This window comes from Ascaphus truei, chromosome 6 (assembly GCF_040206685.1).
Source record: "Ascaphus truei isolate aAscTru1 chromosome 6, aAscTru1.hap1, whole genome shotgun sequence".
NCBI lineage: Eukaryota > Metazoa > Chordata > Amphibia > Anura > Ascaphidae > Ascaphus > Ascaphus truei.
The window spans coordinates 49,154,004-49,179,333 of NC_134488.1; the positions used below are offsets into that span (position 1 = coordinate 49,154,004).

The 25,330-nt window shown below is 51.6% G+C and overlaps 1 protein-coding gene across 2 annotated transcripts in view; it reads left to right on the top strand.

The window, feature by feature from the left end:
- The window catches only part of FXYD6 (FXYD domain containing ion transport regulator 6), a 55,924-nt gene that overhangs the window by 5,441 nt on the left and 25,153 nt on the right, over positions 1-25,330 (top strand). The window contains exon 1 of one of the 2 annotated variants that reach the window (XM_075604228.1): positions 11,079-11,443. The exons of the other annotated variant lie outside the window; for it this stretch is intronic. The gene's annotated coding sequence lies outside the window, so the exon portion shown is untranslated. Of the gene's footprint in view, positions 1-11,078; positions 11,444-25,330 lie in introns of those variants that run through there. 2 annotated transcript variants of the gene reach the window in all.

Sequence of the window (25,330 nt, forward strand, 5' to 3'; positions counted from 1 at the left end):
CTATATAAAAAATAAAATGTAAGCAGCTTCATTACCTTAGCAGCTAGCCACTAAGGCAATGAAGGGGTTAAGGCACCGTAGCAGGTTTATTGGGGGCATAGGGGGGTGACGGAAGGGGGTACTTGGCCCTTCACTCACTCCCTCTGCCCCCTATAAACATTACAATATGTACTACCAACCAATACACAACCCACCCACCCACCATAAAATCACGTTTTATTTTTTCTGCACAGGATTGATACCAGAGGCCAGACAGGGGGTCCTCGGGTGGTTCCCGCAGGTGTCCGGGGGCCTCCAGGTGGTCCCTGCGGGTGTCTGGGGGTCCGCAGGTGGTCCCCTCAGGTCTCTGTTACTGTCCCGCCTGTCTCTTATCTGTCCCTGTCTCCCCCTGTACGCCTGCGCAGTGACACGCAGGAGGAGCAGATCCTGCATGTGTGGGTAGGACAGCACACGCAGTATACGTGCTTCCCCCCCCCTCCCGGTGTAACACCCCCCTATTTATAGCACGGCTGCTAGGAAACGTGACTCGTATTTTCCATGACAGAGCCGAGCATCGCAGGAGTATTAGGCATGTTTCTGCCGAGCGCTGAGTAACAATGTGCAGAGCGCCGAGTAACAAATGTGCAGAGCGCTGAGCCACAATGTGCAGAGCGCTGAGCCACAATGTGCAGAGCGCCGAGCCACAATGTGCAGAGCGCTGAGTAACAATGTGCAGAGCGCCGAGTAACAAATGTGCAGAGCGCCGAGTAACAAATGTGCAGAGCGCCGAGCCACAATGTGCAGAGCGCCGAGTAACAAATGTGCAGAGCGCCGAGCCACAATGTGCAGAGCGCCGAGTAACAAATGTGCAGAGCGCCGAGCCACAATGTGCAGAGCGCTGAGCCACAATGTGCAGAGCGCTGAGTAACAATGTGCAGAGCGCTGAGTAACAATGTGCAGAGCGCCGAGTAACAATGTGCAGAACATGAGTAATAATGTGCAGAGCGCGAGTAACAATGTGCAGAGCGCCGAGCCACAATGTGCAGAGCGCTGAGTAACAATGTGCAGAGCGCTGAGCCACAATGTGCAGAGCGCTGAGCAACAATGTGCAGAGCGCTGAGTAACAATGTGCAGAGCGCTGAGCCACAATGTGCAGAGCGCTGAGCCACAATGTGCAGAGCGCTGAGTAACAATGTGCAGAGCGCCGAGTAACAATGTGCAGAACATGAGTAATAATGTGCAGAGCGCGAGTAACAATGTGCAGAGCGCCGAGCCACAATGTGCAGAGCGCTGAGTAACAATGTGCAGAGCGCTGAGTCACAATGTGCAGAGCGCTGAGCCACAATGTGCAGAGCGCTGAGTAACAATGTGCAGAGCGCTGAGCCACAATGTGCAGAGCGCTGAGTAACAATGTGCAGAGCGCTGAGCCACAATGTGCAGAGCGCTGAGCCACAATGTGCAGAGCGCTGAGCCACAATGTGCAGAGCGCTGAGTAACAATGTGCAGAGCGCTGAGTAACAATGTGCAGAGCGCTGAGCCACAATGTGCAGAGCGCTGAGTAACAATGTGCAGAGCGCTGAGTAACAATGTGCAGAGCGCTGAGTAACAATGTGCAGAGCGCTGAGTAACAATGTGCAGAGCGCCGAGCCACAATGTGCAGAGCGCTGAGTAACAATTTGCAGAGCGCTGAGCCACAATGTGCAGAGCGCTGAGTAACAATGTGCAGAGCGCCGAGCCACAATGTGCAGAGCGCCGAGCCACAATGTGCAGAGCGCTGAGTAACAATGTGCAGAGCGCTGAGCAACAACGTGCAGAGCGCTGAGCCACAATGTGCAGAGCGCTGAGCCACAATGTGCAGAGCGCTGAGTAACAATGTGCAGAGCGCTGAGTAACAATGTGCAGAGCGCTGAGCCACAATGTGCAGAGCGCTGAGTAACAATGTGCAGAGCGCTGAGTAACAATGTGCAGAGCGCTGAGTAACAATGTGCAGAGCGCTGAGTAACAATGTGCAGAGCGCCGAGCCACAATGTGCAGAGCGCTGAGTAACAATTTGCAGAGCGCTGAGCCACAATGTGCAGAGCGCTGAGTAACAATGTGCAGAGCGCCGAGCCACAATGTGCAGAGCGCTGAGTAACAATGTGCAGAGCGCTGAGCAACAATGTGCAGAGCGCTGAGCCACAATGTGCAGAGCGCTGAGCCACAATGTGCAGAGCGCTGAGTAACAATGTGCAGAGCGCCGAGCCACAATGTGCAGAGCGCCGAGTAACAAATGTGCAGAGCGCCGAGCCACAATGTGCAGAGCGCTGAGCAACAATGTGCAGAGCGCTGAGTAACAATTTGCAGAGCGCTGAGCCACAATGTGCAGAGCGCTGAGCCACAATGTGCAGAGCGCTGAGCCACAATGTGCAGAGCGCTGAGCCACAATGTGCAGAGCGCTGAGCAACAATGTGCAGAGCGCTGAGTAACAATGTGCAGAGCGCTGAGTAACAATGTGCAGAGCGCTGAGTAACAATGTGCAGAGCGCTGAGTAACAATGTGCAGAGCGCTGAGTAACAATGTGCAGAGCGCTGAGCCACAATGTGCAGAGCGCTGAGTAACAATGTGCAGAGCGCTGAGCCACAATGTGCAGAGCGCTGAGCCACAATGTGCAGAGCGCTGAGCCACAATGTGCAGAGCGCTGAGTAACAATGTGCAGAGCGCCGAGTAACAATGTGCAGAACATGAGTAATAATGTGCAGAGCGCGAGTAACAATGTGCAGAGCGCCGAGCAACAATGTGCAGAGCGCTGAGTAACAATGTGCAGAGCGCTGAGCCACAATGTGCAGAGCGCTGAGCCACAATGTGCAGAGCGCTGAGTAACAATGTGCAGAGCGCTGAGCCACAATGTGCAGAGCGCTGAGTAACAATGTGCAGAGCGCCGAGCCACAATGTGCAGAGCGCTGAGCCACAATGTGCAGAGCGCTGAGTAACAATGTGCAGAGCGCTGAGCCACAATGTGCAGAGCGCTGAGCCACAATGTGCAGAGCGCTGAGCCACAATGTGCAGAGCGCTGAGTAACAATGTGCAGAGCGCTGAGCCACAATGTGCAGAGCGCTGAGTAACAATGTGCAGAGCGCTGAGCCACAATGTGCAGAGCGCTGAGCCACAATGTGCAGAGCGCTGAGCCACAATGTGCAGAGCGCTGAGCCACAATGTGCAGAGCGCTGAGTAACAATGTGCAGAGCGCTGAGTAACAATGTGCAGAGCGCTGAGTAACAATGTGCAGAGCGCCGAGCCACAATGTGCAGAGCGCTGAGTAACAATGTGCAGAGCGCTGAGCCACAATGTGCAGAGCGCTGAGTAACAATGTGAGGAGCGCTGAGCCACAATGTGCAGAGCGCTGAGCCACAATGTGCAGAGCGCTGAGTAACAATGTGCAGAGCGCTGAGCCACAATGTGCAGAGCGCTGAGTAACAATGTGCAGAGCGCCGAGTAACAATGTGCAGAACATGAGTAATAATGTGCAGAGCGCGAGTAACAATGTGCAGAGCGCTGAGCCACAATGTGCAGAGCGCTGAGCCACAATGTGCAGAGCGCTGAGTAACAATGTGCAGAGCGCCGAGTAACAATGTGCAGAACATGAGTAATAATGTGCAGAGCGCGAGTAACAATGTGCAGAGCGCCGAGCCACAATGTGCAGAGCGCTGAGTAACAATGTGCAGAGCGCCGAGTAACAATGTGCAGAACATGAGTAATAATGTGCAGAGCGCGAGTAACAATGTGCAGAGCGCCGAGCCACAATGTGCAGAGCGCTGAGCCACAATGTGCAGAGCGCTGAGCCACAATGTGCAGAGCGCTGAGCCACAATGTGCAGAGCGCTGAGCCACAATGTGCAGAGCGCTGAGTAACAATGTGCAGAGCGCTGAGCCACAATGTGCAGAGCGCTGAGTAACAATGTGCAGAGCGCCGAGCCACAATGTGCAGAGCGCTGAGCCACAATGTGCAGAGCGCTGAGCCACAATGTGCAGAGCGCTGAGCCACAATGTGCAGAGCGCTGAGCCACAATGTGCAGAGCGCTGAGTAACAATGTGCAGAGCGCTGAGCCACAATGTGCAGAGCGCTGAGTAACAATGTGCAGAGCGCCGAGCCACAATGTGCAGAGCGCTGAGCCACAATGTGCAGAGCGCCGAGCCACAATGTGCAGAGCGCTGAGCCACAATGTGCAGAGCGCTGAGCCACAATGTGCAGAGCGCTGAGCCACAATGTGCAGAGCGCTGAGCCACAATGTGCAGAGCGCTGAGTAACAATGTGCAGAGCGCTGAGTAACAATGTGCAGAGCGCTGAGCCACAATGTGCAGAGCGCTGAGTAACAATGTGCAGAGCGCTGAGCCACAATGTGCAGAGCGCTGAGTAACAATGTGCAGAGCGCTGAGTAACAATGTGCAGAGCGCTGAGTAACAATGTGCAGAGCGCCGAGCCACAATGTGCAGAGCGCCGAGCCACAATGTGCAGAGCGCTGAGTAACAATTTGCAGAGCGCTGAGCCACAATGTGCAGAGCGCTGAGTAACAATGTGCAGAGCGCCGAGCCACAATGTGCAGAGCGCTGAGCCACAATGTGCAGAGCGCTGAGTAACAATGTGCAGAGCGCTGAGCAACAATGTGCAGAGCGCTGAGCCACAATGTGCAGAGCGCTGAGCCACAATGTGCAGAGCGCTGAGCCACAATGTGCAGAGCGCCGAGCCACAATGTGCAGAGCGCTGAGCCACAATGTGCAGAGCGCCGAGCCACAATGTGCAGAGCGCTGAGCCACAATGTGCAGAGCGCCGAGCCACAATGTGCAGAGCGCTGAGCCACAATGTGCAGAGCGCTGAGCCACAATGTGCAGAGCGCTGAGTAACAATGTGCAGAGCGCCGAGTAACAAATGTGCAGAGCGCTGAGTAACAATGTGCAGAGCGCTGAGTAACAATGTGCAGAGCGCTGAGCCACAATGTGCAGAGCGCTGAGCCACAATGTGCAGAGCGCTGAGCCACAATGTGCAGAGCGCTGAGCCACAATGTGCAGAGCGCTGAGCCACAATGTGCAGAGCGCTGAGCCACAATGTGCAGAGTCCTGAGTAACAATGTGCAGAGTCCTGTGTAACAATGTGCAGAGCGCTGCGTAACAATGTGCAGAGCGCTGCGTAACAATGTGCAGAGCGCTGCGCAACAATGTGCAGAGCGTGTAGCAACAATGTGCAGAGCGTGTAGCAACAATGTGCAGAGCGCGAGTAACAATGTGCAGAGCGCGAGTAACAATGGGCAGAGCGGGTTGTATAACAATGTGCAGAGCACGTTGCAGCACTGCAAGAAAACACAGCACGGTGAGTAACAATGTGCAGAGCGGGTTGTGTAACAATGTGCAGAGCGCTGAGTAACAATGTGCAGAGCACCGAGTAACAATGTGCAGAACATGAGTAATAATGTGCAGAGCGCGAGTAACAATGGGCAGAGCGGGTTGTGTAACAATGTGCAGAGCGCGTTGCAGCACTGCAAGAAAACACAGCACGGTGAGTAACAATGTGCAGAGTGCGAGTAACAATGGGCAGAGCGGGTTGTGTAACATTGTGCAGAGCGGGTTGTGTAACTATGTGCAGAGCGGGTTGCAGCACTGCAAGAAAACACAGCACGGTGAGGGGGAATAATCCCCGGTTATACAGACATTCAGATAGTGAGGGGGGATAATCCCCGGTTATACAATCAACACAGTGAGGGGGGGATAATCCCCGGTTATACAATCAGCACGGTGAGTGGGGATAATTCCGGTTATACAGACACTCAGATAGTGAGGGGGGATAATCCCCGGTTATACAATCAACACGGTGAGGGGGGATAATCCCTGGTTATACAATCAGCACGGTGAGGGGGGATAATTCCGGTTATACAGACACTCAGATAGTGAGGGGGGATATCCCCGGTTATACAATCAGCACGGTGAGGGGGGATAATCCCCGGTTATACAATCAGCACGGTGAGGGGGGATAATCCCCGGTTATACAATCAGCACGGTGAGGGGGGGATAATCCCCGGTTATACAGACACTCAGATAGTGAGGGGGGATATCCCCGGTTATATACACACACACAGCACGGTGAGGGGGGATAATTCCGGTTATACAGACTCTCAGAACAGTGAGGGGGGATATTCCCCGGTTATACAGACACTCAATGTGGTGAGGGAGGGTGGGGGGAGAACACACAGTACAGTGAGGGGGGGGGGGTATACAGCTTGGCAGATACAGTGAAGCTACTGAAGTTTCAAATAAAGACGGAGACCCCAGTATTCCTGATGGGACGGGTCGTCCAAAACAAAAAGGCGGAAAAAGAAAAACGGTTCTTCACTTACCGTGGAAAGAACAGACCAGTCCGCAGACCCCACGGAGAAAAAGGGGGTCCGAGATGCCCTGCAGCCTAGAGAAAATTGAGAATTCGTCCCGCGGATGACCGAATATCCAGAGCGCCCAAGGCAGAAGTCGTGTACCCCCAAAAAGTGTCTGTCCGGTGCTTACAGTGAGGAACCCATAACCAACCATGCCAGGGAAGCGGAGCCAGAACCAGTGAGTGACGATCCCCTGACCAGCCCTGAAGATGCACTGCAAGCTGCCAGGCATAACTGTGATCTGCTCCGTGAAGAAGTGAAACTGGAGAGAGAAAATAATGCTGAGCTACAGAAGTGTGCTCGCAATTTATTCTGCGGCCAAGACCGAATTGGAGGATCTAAGGACGGATCGAGATACTGCGAACACTACTATTACCGCCATGGATGAAAAGCAGAGAAAGTCTGACCGAATGATTGCTAATCTGAAACAGAAGTATGAGGAGGCACTGAAAGAGATTAAAGTCCCTCAGCAAGAGGTTCGCAATTGCCATAGAGAGGTGGAAGTCTCCAAGAACGAGGTTCACACTCTCTGCATAGAACTGAGTACCTCACACCAGGAGGTCAACAGTATCTGGACAGAGGTGGACATATCGCAGAATGAGGTTCACACTCTCTGCATAGAACTGGATGCCTCACACCAGGAGGTCAGCAATTGCCGCACTGAACTGGAAGTCTCTAAAAAGGAACTTCACAGCCTCGCTGAGGAGCTGGACATCTCTCAAAAAGCTTACAGTCTTAATATGGATCTTAAAGTCTCTCAGAAGGAACTTCAGATCCTCAACCTAGAGATAGATGTCTCACGCGAGGAGACCGGGAGTCTCAACTCAGAAGTGCGTAAATGGAAGGAGGACTACAAGGAGGCCCTGAATATTACAGAGACTGCAAAAAGAGAAAATACACGGCTGAAAGAAGAAAATTCTGATTTGACAGACCACGTCAATGAAAAGAAGGAAAAGCTTCATGAGCTAGAAAAAATGATGAAACTATTTGAAAATGAAAAGTTTGAAGCATTGGAGCCACGCACACAAGCAGAGCACCTACTGCAGAACCAATTGCAAGGTCTGCGTACGCACCTCTAGAATGCGGAGGAGAAGCAGCGATCTCTGCAGGAAGAAAATATGCAGGCTGCTAAAGAAGTACAAGTGCTGCAGGAACGTGTAAGAACCAAGTATGTCATTGCAGAATAGCATGAGGAACTGAAGGCTATACTGAGCATCACCAGAGCATTGCTGGAGGCCAAGCTTAGCGCCAGGTGACTCTGTATGAGAGGGAGCATGAGAAGGTCCAGAAACTAGAGCAAGAGATGGAGAAGCAGCTGCTCCATCCCCAAAAGACAGTACACCCAGGAGAAAGAGGTGTGGAAATCGCAAGCAGCGGCGACCCTGGTGATGAAATCTGCAGAGCTCCAAAATATGAAGGATGTGTGGAAGCAAGCTCAGAGCGAGCACAGTAAAGAGATGAAGGCCATGAGAGGAGAATTGCAGGATGCACTCAAGAAACAGGGATCTCTCGCTGATGAGTTGAACTTGCAGCAATGTCTAGAAGTGGAAGAGCTAAAGCTGGCAGCTAAACACACATCCCAGCAACTTACAACTCTGCCGACACAGATTGCTGAGCTCAAGCTACAGCTCACCAAAAAGGAAGAGTATGAACAGGTGTCCGTTCGTCAAGTGGCCCGCCTGACACTGCGCTTTGAGACCAAGATGGCCGATGAACGCAAATTGCTGGACAATGAGAGGGCCCGGCTCCAGCTGGAGCTGGACAACGTCCGGGAGGAGCACCGGCTGCTGCAGATCAGAAATAGAGAAAAGGAAACAGATTTAAGCCTTGCTCTGAGTTAACTGGGAGATGTGGAATTGCAACTCAATTCCAAATAAGCTGAACTGGCAACTGCATTGAGTGGAAAAAGAAGTGCAGAAGGACAGCTTCAAGAGCTGAAAACTCAAATAGCTATTCTTGAATACTCTTTAAGTGATACCATGAAATGGCACTAGTCTAGGATAGTAGAAATAGATTCTGGACATCAGACCAAATTCAAAAGTAAGCTGGCAGAGGCTTTGCAAGACCTGAGCAAGGGTTACAAGGAATGGGCATTTAGTGCTAAATTGGAGTCCATAGAAAAGATGGCGAGAGAAAGCTATTTGCGTAAACGCTCTGCGACTGCTGCCATACAGTCTGCCTACAAAGGGTGGATCGCCCGACGTAGGGGAAATCTCATGACCATGCGGTCAGTAGAAAGACTGTACTTGTTAAAAGTCCTCCTCGAGTGACTGAAGAGAGCTGACCTCAAGCACCTTCTTGAGGAGACTTTACTGACTGTAAGGATTGGGCTTCGGTCCCGCACCCATGATGCGCTCCGTGACGAGACAGGTGATGCGCCTCGGACTGAGGTTGCGCCCAGGCATGAATTCACCACATGGATCGGGCTTAGGCCCCGCCCCCGTGACGCCACGGAGAAGCTCCCTCATGCACCTACGCACTAGCGCCGTGTTGCCAGGGACACACATGGGGTTAACACGATGCATCGTGCATCCTGATCCAGGGTTACCCTCTACCCTTGCTTCTGATGTCGGAGCAGTGCTGTCCCAAAGGAGGACTCCACAAGCCAAACTACACCCATGTGCCTTCTTTTCCAAGAAGTTCTCGCCCGCCGAACAGAACGATGACATTGGAAACAGGGAAATATTGGCCATCAAAATGGCCTTGGCGGAATAGAGACATTTGCTCGAGGGCACTGAAAATCCTGTTACTATTCTGACGGACCATAAGAATCTTCTATACATTGAAGGTGCACGTCACCTAGGGTCGCGACAAGCCCGATGGTCACTTTTTTTTCCCCTTGCTTCAATTTCATTATTTCATATTTACAGTACAAGGGTAAAAAAAAAAAACGTGAAGGCAGACACTCTCTCGTCAATTTCTCGTGGAAGACAAGGCTGAGGTCCGAGAAGAAACCATACTTGCCCCACCTTGTATAATCTCCGCCAACACTTTTGACGCTTTAGAAGACATCACGCAAGGCCAGTCTGATATTCCGGAGGGTCTCGAGGTTCCAGATGGACGCCTCTACACCGCACTAGCATGTCGCAAAAAGGTGCTGGAATGGGGTCACTCATCTAAAAGCTCCGGACACCCAGGTACAAGGAGAACATCGACCTCCTGGAATGGACCTTTTGGTGGCCCGGGATACGTAAGAACATAAAGGAATTTGTCACCGCATGTCCGACATGTGCCAAAAACCAGACTCTCTGTAACAGGCCATCAGGGTTACTGCAACCCCTCCCGATTCTGGAACGCCCATGGAAGCATCTTTCCATGGAATTACCCGTATCCAAAGGCAGGAATACCATTCTGGTGGTGGTCGACCGGTTTTCCATATGTCTGATTATTCATCCCTCACAGCCTGGTGCAGTCCTGCTATTGGCTGTCACTCCCTTATATGCTCAGCCAGCTTGTCTCCAAGTTTCAGTAGCTGAGCATAACCATAGTTTGTGACTCGTACTTGTCTCAAGCAACCTGCTGTTTACCTTGTTTCCTGCCTGCTTATTTTCGCTGTACCTGACCTTTGCTTGTTCCTTGACATCTGCCTTCTCTGACCCTTGACCTAGGCTGTATTTGGACTCCGACCTTCTATATTCGTGGACCCTGGCTACGCACTACGACCATCCGACTTCTCCAACCCCAGACCATGGCGAGTATCACGACCATCATAACCTCTCCTACCCTGACCCGGCTACACGACTACGACTATGCAATCCGGACACGGTTGCGTGGTTGCTGGTCGGTGTATTCAAACATCCCCACCTCAGCCTTGCGGTCCCGTCCTGTTTGTGGTGAGCCCCCATTACACTGACCTGAAGAAAGGACTCCAATCCCAGCGGGACTAAGGGTTCCTTTCCTCCATCCACTCTCATTCAAGCTGCAGAGATATCTCGAGTGAGAGTGGAAGGATGGACTTCAGCCATGGTAAGCCCGAGCTTCTCACAAACAGGGGAGGTATGTAACAGGGACTTATCCCTTTTGAAGAAACTATCTCTAAAATCCAGCAGGGATCTGGTTAAGTGCAGCAGGCGATTAACCAGACTCCACCTGGCCAATTAAGTCTGTAAGAAAAGCCCCCTGTTGGAAACAGGAGAGAGATTCCATAGCTCACATTTGGGCTGACAGAAGGAGAGCAGAGAAGCCTGCGCACAGACACGGTCTTGAGCACAAAGGCTGTGCTGAGATCAAGACACCCAGACACCTATATTTCCTGGACACAGAGGACCCAGGAACCTGCCAGAGACTGACATGGAGGGCACCTGCTTAAGGTACTTCCTGAGACTTTGGGGTGATAGGCCGGTAATGGGATATCCCTCCAGTCCAGAAGATAGGGTCTGGGGAAGTAACTTATCCCTTACAAAGGGGTTTGTTATTTTGTTGTTTTTGTATGTTTTGCACACAGGCTCAATAAAGCCAAGATATAATTTCACCCAAATCGGTCTCCATTATATGTACCTCTGCACACATCTCTTACACCCCTCCCTCTCACCGTGCTGAGTGTCTGTATAACCGGGGATTATCCCCCTCCCCCCCTCAACGTGCTGTATAGATAACCGGAGACTACCCCCCCCGTACTATCCTCCCTCCCCCCATACACCACTATCCTCCCTCCCCTCATATCCTCCCGCCCCCCCCCCCCTACATCCTTTGCTCCCGCCCCCCGGTCTCTGCATCTTCATTGAGACTGAAGAAACGCAACAGCTGAGAGCTGATCCTCGCTCTGCTCCTTTAGGGCTTCGCTTCTTGTCATGCAAGAGTGAGCACACGCACAGGCACAGGCACACAGACATACACACACACACACAGACATACACACACACCCATCACTGGTCCAAAGGCAGCATCTCCCTCTCATACAGAATGTGTGTTTGGACCAGACCGTCTGCCTGAATTTAGCACACGCACACACAGACACAGACACAGACAGGCACACACACACACACAGACAGGCACACATACACACACAGACACAGAATCTTCCAACGGAATAACTGGATAATACTCGGGCGGATACACCACAAGAACAAGGTAATGATGCTCAAAGCATTAGGGGAAATATGTCCTGGTATTAACCCACAGCTTGTTGATGAAGAACTGTGGGGTCTGGGTGGAGGGGGTTGGGGTTGAGGGGACTGGGGAGGGGTGGAGGGTAGTGGGGTGGAGTGGAGGGGGAGGGTGGTGGAGGGTTGTGGGGTGGAGTGGAGGGTGAGGGTGGAGGAGGGTAGTGGGGTGAAGTGGAGGGGGAGGGTAGTGGAGTGGAGAATGTTTGGGGGAAACAGCTGCCTGACTGATGATGAGCTGGGAGAGTGAAGATGAGGAGGAAGAGGGAGAAAGGGCGGGACATTAATAGGGAAGATGAAATGTAAGGTTTGGGTTCGTGTGAATCCCATATTGTTAGTGGGATCATGGGGTAGGTTCTGTTAAAGCCACTGTGTTAATGGATCAATATAAGGATAGATACACAGACGTCAGTGTCACTGCATCAATGTCACACGATGTCCTGTGGATGTTATTGTGTTTACTGTTATCATTAAACCTGACATTTCTGGCAACGCGTCTACTGGTCGAACCGCTCCAAACACGTGAATGTAATAACACATCAATATTCCCAGAAATGCCTAAGTGGTAAATACATCTTCTACACAGAGGACAGGGACATGGTATAGAAATGCATTGAGGACACTGACATGGTATAGACATGCATTGAGGACAGGGACATGGTATAGAAATGCATTGAGGACACTGACATGGTATAGACATGCATTGAGGACAGGGACATGGTATAGAAATGCACTGAGGACAGTGATATGGTATAGACATGCACTGAGGACAGTGACATGGTATAGACATGCACTGAGGACAATGACATGGTATAGACATGCATTGAGGACAGTGACATGGTATAGACATGCATTGAGGACAGTGACATGGTATAGAAATGCATTGAGGACAGTGACATGGTATAGAAATGCATTGAGGACAGTGACATGGTATAGAAATGCATTGAGGACAGTGACATGGTATAGAAATGCATTGAGGACAGTGGCATGGTATAGACATGCATTGAGGACAGTGACATGGTATAGACATGCATTGAGGACAGTGACATGGTATAGACATGCATTGAGGACAGTGACATGGTATAGACATGCACTGAGGACAGTGACATGGTATAGACATGCACTGAGGACAGTGACATGGTATAGAAATGCATTGAGGACAGTGATATGGTATAGAAATGCATGGAGGACAGTGACATGGTATAGAAATGCATTGAGGACAGTGACATGGTATAGAAATGCATTGAGGACAGTGACATGGTATAGACATGCATTGAGGACAGTGACATGGTATAGACATGCATTGAGGACAGTGACATGGTATAGAAATGCATTGAGGACAGTGACATGGTATAGACATGCATTGAGGACAGTGACATGGTATAGACATGCATTGAGGACAGTGACATGGTATAGACATGCACTGAGGACAGTGACATGGTATAGACATGCATTGAGGATAGTGACATGGTATAGACATGCACTGAGGACAGTGACATGGTATAGAAATACATTGAGGACAGTGACATGGTATAGACATGCATTGAGGACAGTGACATGGTATAGACATGCACTGAGGACAGTGACATGGAATAGAAATGCATTGAGGACAGTGATATGGTATAGAAATGCATTGAGGACAGTGACATGGTATATAAATGCATGGAGGACAGTGACATTGTATAGAAATGCATTGAGGACAGTGATATGGTATAGACATGCACTGAGGACAGTGACATGGTATAGAAATGCATGGAGGACAGTGACATGGTATAGAAATGCATTGAGGACAGTGACATGGTATAGAAATGCATGGAGGACAGTGACATGGTATAGAAATGCATTGAGGACAGTGACATGGTATAGAAATGCATGGAGGACAGTGACATGGTATAGACATGCATTGAGGACAGTGACATGGTATAGAAATGCACTGAGGACAGTGACATGGTATAGACATGCATTGAGGACAGTGACATGGTATAGACATGCACTGAGGACAGTGACATGGTATAGACATGCATTGAGGACAGTGACATGGTATAGACATGCATTGAGGACAGTGACATGGTATAGACATGCATTGAGGACAGTGACATGGTATAGAAATGCATTGAGGACAGTGACATGGTATAGACATGCATTGAGGACAGGGACATGGTATAGACATGCATTGAGGACAGGGACATGGTATAGACATGCATTGAGGACAGTGACATGGTATAGACATGCATTGAGGACAGTGACATGGTATAGACATGCATTGAGGACAGTGACATGGTATAGACATGCATTGAGGACAGGGACATGGTATAGACATGCATTGAGGACAGTGACATGGTATAGAAATGCATTGAGGACAGTGACATGGTATAGACATGCATTGAGGACAGGGACATGGTATAGACATGCATTGAGGACAGGGACATGGTATAGACATGCATTGAGGACAGTGACATGGTATAGACATGCATTGAGGACAGTGACATGGTATAGACATGCATTGAGGACAGTGACATGGTATAGACATGCATTGAGGACAGGGACATGGTATAGACATGCATTGAGGACAGTGACATGGTATAGACATGCATTGAGGATAGTGACATGGTATAGACATGCATTGAGGACAGTGACATGGTATAGACATGCATTGAGGACAGGGACATGGTATAGACATGCATTGAGGACAGTGACATGGTATAGAAATGCATTGAGGACAGGGACATGGTATAGACATGCATTGAGGACAGTGATATGGTATAGAAATGCATTGAGGACAGGGACATGGTATAGACATGCATTGAGGACAGGGACATGGTATAGACATGCATTGAGGACAGTGACATGGTATAGACATGCATTGAGGACAGTGACATGGTATAGACATGCATTGAGGACAGTGACATGGTATAGACATGCATTGAGGACAGGGACATGGTATAGACATGCATTGAGGACAGTGACATGGTATAGACATGCATTGAGGACAGTGACATGGTATAGACATGCATTGAGGACAGTGACATGGTATAGACATGCATTGAGGACAGTGACATGGTATAGACATGCATTGAGGACAGGGACATGGTATAGACATGCATTGAGGACAGTGACATGGTATAGAAATGCATTGAGGACAGTGACATGGTATAGACATGCATTGAGGACAGGGACATGGTATAGACATGCATTGAGGACAGGGACATGGTATAGACATGCATTGAGGACAGTGACATGGTATAGACATGCATTGAGGACAGTGACATGGTATAGACATGCATTGAGGACAGTGACATGGTATAGACATGCATTGAGGACAGTGACATGGTATAGACATGCATTGAGGACAGGGACATGGTATAGACATGCATTGAGGACAGGGACATGGTATAGACATGCATTGAGGACAGTGACATGGTATAGACATGCATTGAGGACAGGGACATGGTATAGACATGCATTGAGGACAGGGACATGGTATAGACATGCATTGATCGCAGAGGCTTTCAGATAGAAGCCTTTGTCTTAGTCCGTTGATATGAAGATGACCGTGTATCTATCACACAGGTGTCTCCTTCACATGTAACCCATGAAAAGGGCGGCGGGGTGTGTTCCCAGGGATCTTGTAAGGAGCCGATAGACAGGGGGTTTTCAGCACACTTCCAACATTGTTATTCATGACTGGTAGCGAGCGTTTAGGGGATGGCGTTTATGGTTTTGTGGATGGCGTTTAGGGGACAGCGTTTTGGGAATGGGAGTTAGGTATGGGTTTAGGGGAAGGGGTTATGGATGGAGCTCAGGGTTCGGGCTCGGGGATGGGGTTTAGGTATGGGAGTTAGGGAATGGGGTTAAGGATGGGGATTAGAAAAGGGTTTTGGGATTGGGGGCTCAGGAATGGGGTTTTGGAGATGAGAGGAAGAGATGGGGATTAGGGGTTGGGGGGTTAGGGATGAGGGTTTGGGAGTTGGAGTTAGGGGTGGAACTGTGGGTGGAAATGAAGCTCTACCTTAAATTCCAAAGGGTCAACATTTCCTTTCATCTTGGAATAATCCTGATGCAGTTTAATTACAGATAATTTGCTGAAGAATCCACGTACGCGGGGGGGGGGGAGGCATTTAAAAGAAAGATAGATAACATAGGATGGGCAGAATTTTAACTTCCTCACTATAATGCAGAAAATGTGACTAATACTGATTGCTGGCAGCAAAGGAGTTAACTGAATAACTCGTGCTATATATATATATATCAATTTAAACAAGGCGCCAAGGAGCTGGGTTACCATCATGTGGTGTTTATCCTGGATTTAATCCAAGTTCCGAACGTGGAATCTCCCCATCACCACCATTTTTCTGTGTCTTGTTCTGACTTTCTAATCCAGGGGTGGATAACTCAAGTCCTCCAGACCCCCAGCAGGTCAGGTTTTCAGGATATCCCTGCTTTAGCACAGGTGGTGCAGTCGAAGACTGAGCCACTGATTGAGCCACCTGTGCTGAAGCAGGGATATCTGTGGGTGATCCTTGAGGGCTGGTGTTGCCCGCCCCCTGGCCTATACTCTCCTCCTCACGCTTCTGTGTGAATCCTTAGCTGTGACATTGTGTTGGTGTAGCATCCTTAGCTGTGACATTGTGTTGGAGTAGCATCCTTAGCTGTGACATTGTGTTGGAGTAGCATCCTTAGCTGTGACATTGTGTTGGCGTAGCATCCTTAGCTGTGACATTGTGTTGGCGCAGCATCCTTAGCTGTGACATTGTGTTGGCGTAGCATCCTTAGCTGTGACATTGTGTTGGAGTAGCATCCTTAGCTGTGACATTGTGTTGGCGTAGCATCCTTAGCTGTGACATTGTGTTGGAGTAGCATCCTTAGCTGTGACATTGTGTTGGAGTAGTATCCTTAGCTGTGACATTGTGTTGGAGTAGCATCCTTAGCTGTGACATTGTGTTGGAGTAGCATCCTTAGCTGTGACATTGTGTTGGAGTAGAGCGCTGTACCTTGCATGCGGCGCGCGCAGCCACCGGGGACAAAGCCTTAGACATGTCCTCAGTTCTGAAACACCCCAAAATAGGCGCTGAAGGTGTTGGGGGTGTGATATATCTATCACATATTTGTCCCCGGTGGCTGCGCGCGCCGCACGCAAGGTACAGCGCTCTACTCCAACACAATGTCACAGCTAAGGATGCTACTCCAACACAATGTCACAGCTAAGGATACTACTCCAACACAATGTCACAGCTAAGGATGCTACTCCAACACAATGTCACAGCTAAGGATACTACTCAAACACAATGTCACAGCTAAGGATATTACTCCAACACAATGTCACAGCTAAGGATGTTACGCCAACACAATGTCACAGCTATATATATACACACACATTACTTTGCTGTGATCAGTGCATCTGTGGATTGTGGGCTGTTACGTGGCCTCTGCATGAAGCGTGAAGCGGAACGCGCTGGGTATTTGTTTGTGCTAAATCAGCAGAGATGTTTAACCAATACTGAACAGTGCCAAGCAGGGCTAAGGCTGGCACAGGAGGGAGGCTAAGGCTGGCACAGGAGGGAGGCTAAGGCTGGCACAGGAGGGAGGCTAAGGCTGGCACAGGAGGGAGGCTAAGGCTGGCACAGGAGGGAGGCTAAGGCTGGCACAGGAGGGAGGCTAAGGCTGGCACATGAGGGGAGCGAAGGCTGGCACATGAGGGGAGCGAAGGCTGGCACAAGAGGGAGGCTAAGGCTGGCACATGAGGGAAGCGAAGGCTGGCACAAGAGGGAGGCTAAGGCTGGCACATGAGGGAGGCTAAGGCTGGCACAAGAGGGAGGCTAAGGCTGGCACAGGAGGGAGGCTAAGGCTGGCACAAGAGGGAGGCTAAGGCTGGCACAGGAGGGAGGCTAAGGCTGGCACAGGAGGGAGGCTAAGGCTGGCACAGGAGGGAGGCTAAGGCTGGCACATGAGGGAGGCTAAGGCTGGCACAAGAGGGAGGCTAAGGCTGGCACATGAGGGAGGCTAAGGCTGGCACATGAGGGAGGCTAAGGCTGGCACAGGAGGGAGGCTAAGGCTGGCACAGGAGGGAGGCTAAGGCTGGCACAGGAGGGAGGCTAAGGCTGGCACAGGAGGGAGGCTAAGGCTGGCACAGGAGGGAGGCTAAGGCTGGCAAAAGAGGGGGGCTAAGGCTGGCACACGAGGGGTCTGTCACTGCATTCCTGCTCCAGTGAATGATGTGTCCCTGGCCAGTGTCTGGACGGCTCCCTCCCCCCCCCTTCCTGTGTTATTCGCTCCCCCCTGTGGGACTCTGACATCCCTGTTTTGTTGTTTAACAGACGCCTGCCCCCTCTCTCCCCCTCTCCCTTTGTCTCTGGGATTACAGGTCACACCCAGCGCTGTGCGTCTGTGAGAGGGATCGATCCCAAACAGACAGCGCTTTCCCAGACACTGCAACAGGTGCCATATTTAAAACTCCCAGATTCCCATTAAGACGGCGAAATGGAGCTCTTGATCTGTCATTTAAACTTAATAAAGTGTCAGAGCAATAAGGCACTCAGGAGATGGGTTACTGTGAGACGTTATTACAGGTCCCTGCTAGGGGCAGTAAGGCACTCAGGAGATGGGTTACTGTGAGACGTTATTACAGGTCCCTGCTAGGGGCAGTAAGGCATTTAGGAGATGGGTTACTGCGAGACGTTATTACAGGTCCCTGCTAGGGGCAGTAAGGCACTCAGGAGATGGGTTACTGTGAGACGTTATTACAGGTCCCTGCTAGGGGCAGTAAGGCACTCAGGAGATGGGTTACTGTGAGACGTTATTACAGGTCCCTGCTAGGGGCAGTAAGGCATTTAGGAGATGGGTTACTGCGAGACGTTATTACAGGTCCCTGCTAGGGGCAGTAAGGCATTTAGGAGATGGGTTACTGCGAGACGTTATTACAGGTCCCTGCTAGGGGCAGTAAGGCACTCAGGAGATGGGTTACTGTGAGACGTTATTACAGGTCCCTGCTAGGGGCAGTAAGGCACTCAGGAGATGGGTTACTGTGAGACGTTATTACAGGTCCCTGCTAGGGGCAGTAAGGCACTCAGGAGATGGGTTACTGTGAGACGTTATTACAGGTCCCTGCTAGGGGCAGTAAGGCACTCAGGAGATGGGTTACTGCGAGACGTTATTACCAGGTCCCTGCTAGGGGCAGTAAGGCACTCAGGAGATGGGTTACTGTGAGACGTTATTACAGGTCCCTGCTAGGGGCAGTAAGGCACTCTGGAGATGGGTTACTGCGAGGCGTTATTACCAGGTCCCTGCTAGGGGCAGTAAGGCACTCAGGAGATGGGTTACTACAAGGCGTTATTACCAGGTCCCTGCTAGGGGCAGTAAGGCACTCAGGAGATGGGTTACTGCGAGGCGTTATTTCAGGTCCCTGCTAGGGGCAGTAAGGCACTCAGGAGATGGGTTACTGCGAGGCGTTATTACCAGGTCCCTGCTAGGGGCAGTAAGGCACCCAGGTGATGGGTTACTGTGAGACGTTATTACAGGTCCCTGCTAGGGGCAGTAAGGCACTCAGGAGATGGGTTACTGCGAGACGTTATTACAGGTCCCTGCTAGGGGCAGTAAGGCACTCAGGAGATGGGTTACTGCGAGACGTTATTACAGGTCCCTGCTAGGGGCAGTAAGGCACTCAGGAGATGGGTTACTGCGAGACGTTATTACAGGTCCCTGCTAGGGGCAGTAAGGCACTCAGGAGATGGGTTACTGCGAGACGTTATTACAGGTCCCTGCTAGGGGCAGTAAGGCACTCAGGAGATGGGTTACTGCGAGACGTTATTACAGGTCCCTGCTAGGGGCAGTAAGGCACTCAGGAGATGGGTTACTGCGAGACGTTATTACAGGTCCCTGCTAGGGGCAGTAAGGCATTTAGGAGATGGGTTACTGTGAGACGTTATTACAGGTCCCTGCTAGGGGCAGTAAGGCACTCAGGAGATGGGTTACTGTGAGACGTTATTACAGGTCCCTGCTAGGGGCAGTAAGGCACTCAGGAGATGGGTTACTGCGAGATGTTATTACAGGTCCCTGCTAGGGGCAGTAAGGCACTCAGGAGATGGGTTACTGCGAGACGTTATTACAGGTCCCTGCTAGGGGCAGTAAGGCACTCAGGAGATGGGTTACTGCGAGACGTTATTACCAGGTCCCTGCTAGGGGCAGTAAGGCACTCAGGAGATGGGTTACTGTGAGACGTTATTACAGGTCCCTGCTAGGGGCAGTAAGGCACTCAGGAGATGGGTTACTGCGAGACGTTATTACAGGTCCCTGCTAGGGGCAGTAAGGCACTCAGGAGATGGGTTACTGCGAGACGTTATTACAGGTCCCTGCTAGGGGCAGTAAGGCACTCAGGAGATGGGTTACTGCGAGACGTTATTACAGGTCCCTGCTAGGGGCAGTAAGGCACTCAGGAGATGGGTTACTGCGAGACGTTATTACAGGTCCCTGCTAGGGGCAGTAAGGCACTCAGGAGATGGGTTACTGTGAGACGTTATTACAGGTCCCTGCTAGGGGCAGTAAGGCACTCAGGAGATGGGTTACTGTGAGACGTTATTACAGGTCCCTGCTAGGGGCAGTAAGGCACTCAGGAGATGGGTTACTGCGAGACGTTATTACAGGTCCCTGCTAGGGGCAGTAAGGCACTCAGGAGATGGGTTACTGCGAGACGTTATTACCAGGTCCCTGCTAGGGGCAGTAAGGCACTCAGGAGATGGGTTACTGTGAGACGTTATTACAGGTCCCTGCTAGGGGCAGTAAGGCACTCAGGAGATGGGTTACTACAAGGCGATATTACCAGGTCCCTGCTAGGGGCAGTAAGGCACTCAGGAGATGGGTTACTGCGAGACGTTATTACAGGTCCCTGCTAGGGGCAGTAAGGCACTCAGGAGATGGGTTACTGTGAGACGTTATTACAGGTCCCTGCTAGGGGCAGTAAGGCACTCAGGAGATGGGTTACTACAAGGCGATATTACCAGGTCCCTGCTAGGGGCAGTAAGGCACTCAGGAGATGGGTTACTGCGAGACGTTATTACAGGTCCCTGCTAGGGGCAGTAAGGCACCCAGGAGATGGGTTACTGTGAGACGTTATTACAGATCCCTGCTAGGGGCAGTAAGGCACTCAGGAGATGGGTTACTGTGAGACGTTATAACAGGTCCCTGCTAGGGGCAGTAAGGCATTTAGGAGATGGGTTACTGTGAGACGTTATTACAGGTCCCTGCTAGGGGCAGTAAGGCACTCAGGAGATGGGTTACTGCGAGACGTTATTACAGGTCCCTGCTAGGGGCAGTAAGGCACTCAGGAGATGGGTTACTGCGAGACGTTATTACCAGGTCCCTGCTAGGGGCAGTAAGGCACTCAGGAGATGGGTTACTGCGAGGCGTTATTACAGGTCCCTGCTAGGGGCAGTAAGGCACTCAGGAGATGGGTTACTGCGAGACGTTATTACCAGGTCCCTGCTAGGGGCAGTAAGGCACTCAGGAGATGGGTTACTGCGAGACGTTATTACAGGTCCCTGCTAGGGGCAGTAAGGCACTCAGGAGATGGGTTACTGCGAGACGTTATTACCAGGTCCCTGCTAGGGGCAGTAAGGCACCCAGGAGATGGGTTACTGCGAGACGTTATTACAGGTCCCTGCTAGGGGCAGTAAGGCATTTAGGAGATGGGTTACTGCGAGACGTTATTACAGGTCCCTGCTAGGGGCAGTAAGGCACTCAGGAGATGGGTTACTGTGAGACGTTATAACAGGTCCCTGCTAGGGGCAGTAAGGCACTCAGGAGATGGGTTACTGTGAGACGTTATTACAGGTCCCTGCTAGGGGCAGTAAGGCACTCAGGAGATGGGTTACTGCGAGACGTTATTACAGGTCCCTGCTAGGGGCAGTAAGGCACTCAGGAGATGGGTTACTGCGAGACGTTATTACAGGTCCCTGCTAGGGGCAGTAAGGCACTCAGGAGATGGGTTACTGCGAGACGTTATTACAGGTCCCTGCTAGGGGCAGTAAGGCACCCAGGAGATGGTTACTGCAGTAACGGGGTGTTTTAGACATACTGCTCTGCATGGTATAGTTACACATACTGCTCTGCATGGTATAGTTACACATACTGCTCTGCATGGTATAGTTACACATTGCTCTGCATCACAGGGAGGTATATTTCTCTGCAGTGCATTGCCGACCTCTCGGGCGCTGACGCGGTTAATCGGAGCCAGAGACATATCTTTTGTTTGTTTTCTCCCTGTGACCCGCCTCCTGCAGTTGCCATGGTAACCTCTCCTCCCTGTGTTGCCATGGAGACGAAATCTGCAAGGACCACTTCTCACATGTCACACAGGAATACAGGTTACCCTCCTATAACAGACTACAGGGACACCGAGTGTGACATTATTTCAGGGTAACCCAACTCCTGTTGTATTGTGCCCTGAATTTGCATGAAGATGGATAATCACGGGCTGGAAGTGTATAGAAATACTCTGCACCATTATACAGAGCAGCATATTTATTATCGGGGTGGAAGTGTAGGGAGATATTCAGAAGTAATATAGAGCAATGCATGAAGAGAGATACTCTGCATCATTATACAGCGCAGCGTGATCATTATCAGTGTATAGATACTCTGCATCATTATACAGCACGGCGTGATCATTGTCAGTGTATAGATACTCTGCATCATTATACAGCGCGGCGTGATCATTGTCAGTGTATAGATACTCTGCATCATTATTGTCACGGATGCTCACTGCAACCTGGACTGGACCGCGGGGCTGAGGTGGGGAATATATATAACCACCGCCCTAAGCCACGGGAGTGGGTCCGGATTGCAGGGTCGTGAACGTAGCCGGGTCAGGGTAGGAGAGTGGAGAGGGTAGCGGGTACTTGCCTATGGTTCAGGGTAGGAGAGTGGAGAGGGTAGCGGGTACTTTGCCTATGGTTCAGGGTAGGAGAGTGGAGAGGGTAGCGGGTACTTGCCTATGGTTCAGGGTAGGAGAGTGGAGAGGGTAGCGGGTACTTGCCTATGGTTCAGGGTAGGAGAGTGGAGAGGGTAGCGGGTACTTGCCTATGGTTCAGGGTAGGAGAGTGGAGAGGGTAGCGGGTACTTGCCTATGGTTCAGGGTAAAAGAGTAGAGAGGGAAGCGGGTACTTGCCTATGGTTCAGGGTAGGAGTGGAGAGGGTAGCGGGTACTTGCCTATGGTTCAGGGTAGGAGAGTGGAGAGGGTAGCGGGTACTTGCCTATGGTTCAGGGTAGGAGAGTGGAGAGGGTAGCGGGTACTTGCCTATGGTTCAGGGTAGGAGAGTGGAGAGGGTAGCGGGTACTTGCCTATGGTTCAGGGTAGGAGAGTGGAGAGGGTAGCGGGTACTTTGCCTATGGTTCAGGGTAGGAGAGTGGAGAGGGTAGCGGGTACTTGCCTATGGTTCAGGGTAGGAGAGTGGAGAGGGTAGCGGGTACTTGCCTATGGTTCAGGGTAGGAGAGTGGAGAGGGTAGCGGGTACTTGCCTATGGTTCAGGGTAGGAGAGTGGAGAGGGTAGCGGGTACTTTGCCTATGGTTCAGGGTAGGAGAGGGTAGCGGGTACTTTGCCTATGGTTCAGGGTAGGAGAGTGGAGAGGGTAGCGGGTACTTGCCTATGGTTCAGGGTAGGAGAGTGGAGAGGGTAGCGGGTACTTGCCTATGGTTCAGGGTAGGAGAGTGGAGAGGGTAGCGGGTACTTGCCTATGGTTCAGGGTAGGAGAGTGGAGAGGGTAGCGGGTACTTTGCCTATGGTTCAGGGTAGGAGAGTGGAGAGGGTAGCGGGTACTTGCCTATGGTTCAGGGTAGGAGAGTGGAGAGGGTAGCGGGTACTTTGCCTATGGTTCAGGGTAGGAGAGTGGAGAGGGTAGCGGGTACTTGCCTATGGTTCAGGGTAGGAGAGTGGAGAGGGTAGCGGGTACTTGCCTATGCTCCGGGATTGGAGAGTGGAGAGGGTAGCGGGTACTTTGCCTATGGTTCAGGGTAGGAGAGTGGAGAGGGTAGCGGGTACTTGCCTATGGTTCAGGGTAGGAGAGTGGAGAGGGTAGCGGGTACTTGCCTATGGTTCAGGGTAGGAGAGTGGAGAGGGTAGCGGGTACTTGCCTATGGTTCAGGGTAGGAGAGTGGAGAGGGTAGCGGGTACTTGCCTATGGTTCAGGGTAGGAGAGTGGAGAGGGTAGCGGGTACTTTGCCTATGGTTCAGGGTAGGAGAGTGAAGAGGGTAGCGGGTACTTTGCCTATGGTTCAGGGTAGGAGAGTGGAGAGGGTAGCGGGTACTTGCCTATGGTTCAGGGTAGGAGAGTGGAGAGGGTAGCGGGTACTTGCCTATGGTTCAGGGTAGGAGAGTGGAGAGGGTAGCGGGTACTTGCCTATGGTTCAGGGTAGGAGAGTGGAGAGGGTAGCGGGTACTTTGCCTATGGTTCAGGGTAGGAGAGTGGAGAGGGTAGCGGGTACTTGCCTATGGTTCAGGGTAGGAGAGTGGAGAGGGTAGCGGGTACTTTGCCTATGGTTCAGGGTAGGAGAGTGGAGAGGGTAGCGGGTACTTGCCTATGGTTCAGGGTAGGAGAGTGGAGAGGGTAGCGGGTACTTGCCTATGCTCCGGGATTGGAGAGTGGAGAGGGTAGCGGGTACTTGCCTATGCTCCGGGATTGGAGAGTGGAGAGGGTAGCGGGTACTTGCCTATGGTTCAGGGTAGGAGAGTGGAGAGGGTAGCGGGTACTTGCCTATGGTTCAGGGTAGGAGAGTGGAGAGGGTAGCGGGTACTTTGCCTATGGTTCAGGGTAGGAGAGTGGAGAGGGTAGCGGGTACTTGCCTATGGTTCAGGGTAGGAGAGTGGAGAGGGTAGCGGGTACTTTGCCTATGGTTCAGGGTAGGAGAGTGGAGAGGGTAGCGGGTACTTGCCTATGGTTCAGGGTAGGAGAGTGGAGAAAGTAGTGGGTACTTTGCCTATGGTTCAGGGTAGGAGAGTGGAGAGGGTAGCGGGTACTTGCCTATGGTTCAGGGTAGGAGAGTGGAGAGGGTAGCGGGTACTTGCCTATGGTTCAGGGTAGGAGAGTGGAGAGGGTAGCGGGTACTTGCCTATGCTCCGGGATTGGAGAGTGGAGAGGGTAGCAGGTACTTGCCTATGCTCCGGGATTGGAGAGTGGAGAGGGTAGCGGGTACTTGCCTATGCTCCGGGATTGGAGAGTGGAGAGGGTAGCGGGTACATGCCTATGGTTCAGGGTAGGAGAGTGGAGAGGGTAGCGGGTACTTTGCCTATGGTTCAGGGTAGGAGAGTGGAGAGGGTAGCGGGTACTTGCCTATGGTTCAGGGTAGGAGAGTGGAGAGGGTAGCGGGTACTTGCCTATGCTCTGGGATTGGAGAGTGGAGAGGGTAGCGGGTACTTGCCTATGCTCCGGGATTGGAGAGTGGAGAGGGTAGCGGGTACATGCCTATGGTTCAGGGTAGGAGAGTGGAGAGGGTAGCGGGTACTTGCCTATGGTTCAGGGTAGGAGAGTGGAGAGGGTAGCGGGTACTTGCCTATGGTTCAGGGTAGGAGAGTGGAGAGGGTAGCGGGTACTTTGCCTATGGTTCAGGGTAGGAGAGGGTAGCGGGTACTTGCCTATGGTTCAGGGTAGGAGAGTGGAGAGGGTAGCGGGTACTTGCCTATGCTCCGGGATTGGAGAGTGGAGAGGGTAGCGGGTACTTGCCTATGCTCCGGGATTGGAGAGTGGAGAGGGTAGCGGGTACTTGCCTATGCTCCGGGATTGGAGAGTGGAGAGGGTAGCGGGTACATGCCTATGGTTCAGGGTAGGAGAGTGGAGAGGGTAGCGGGTACTTTGCCTATGGTTCAGGG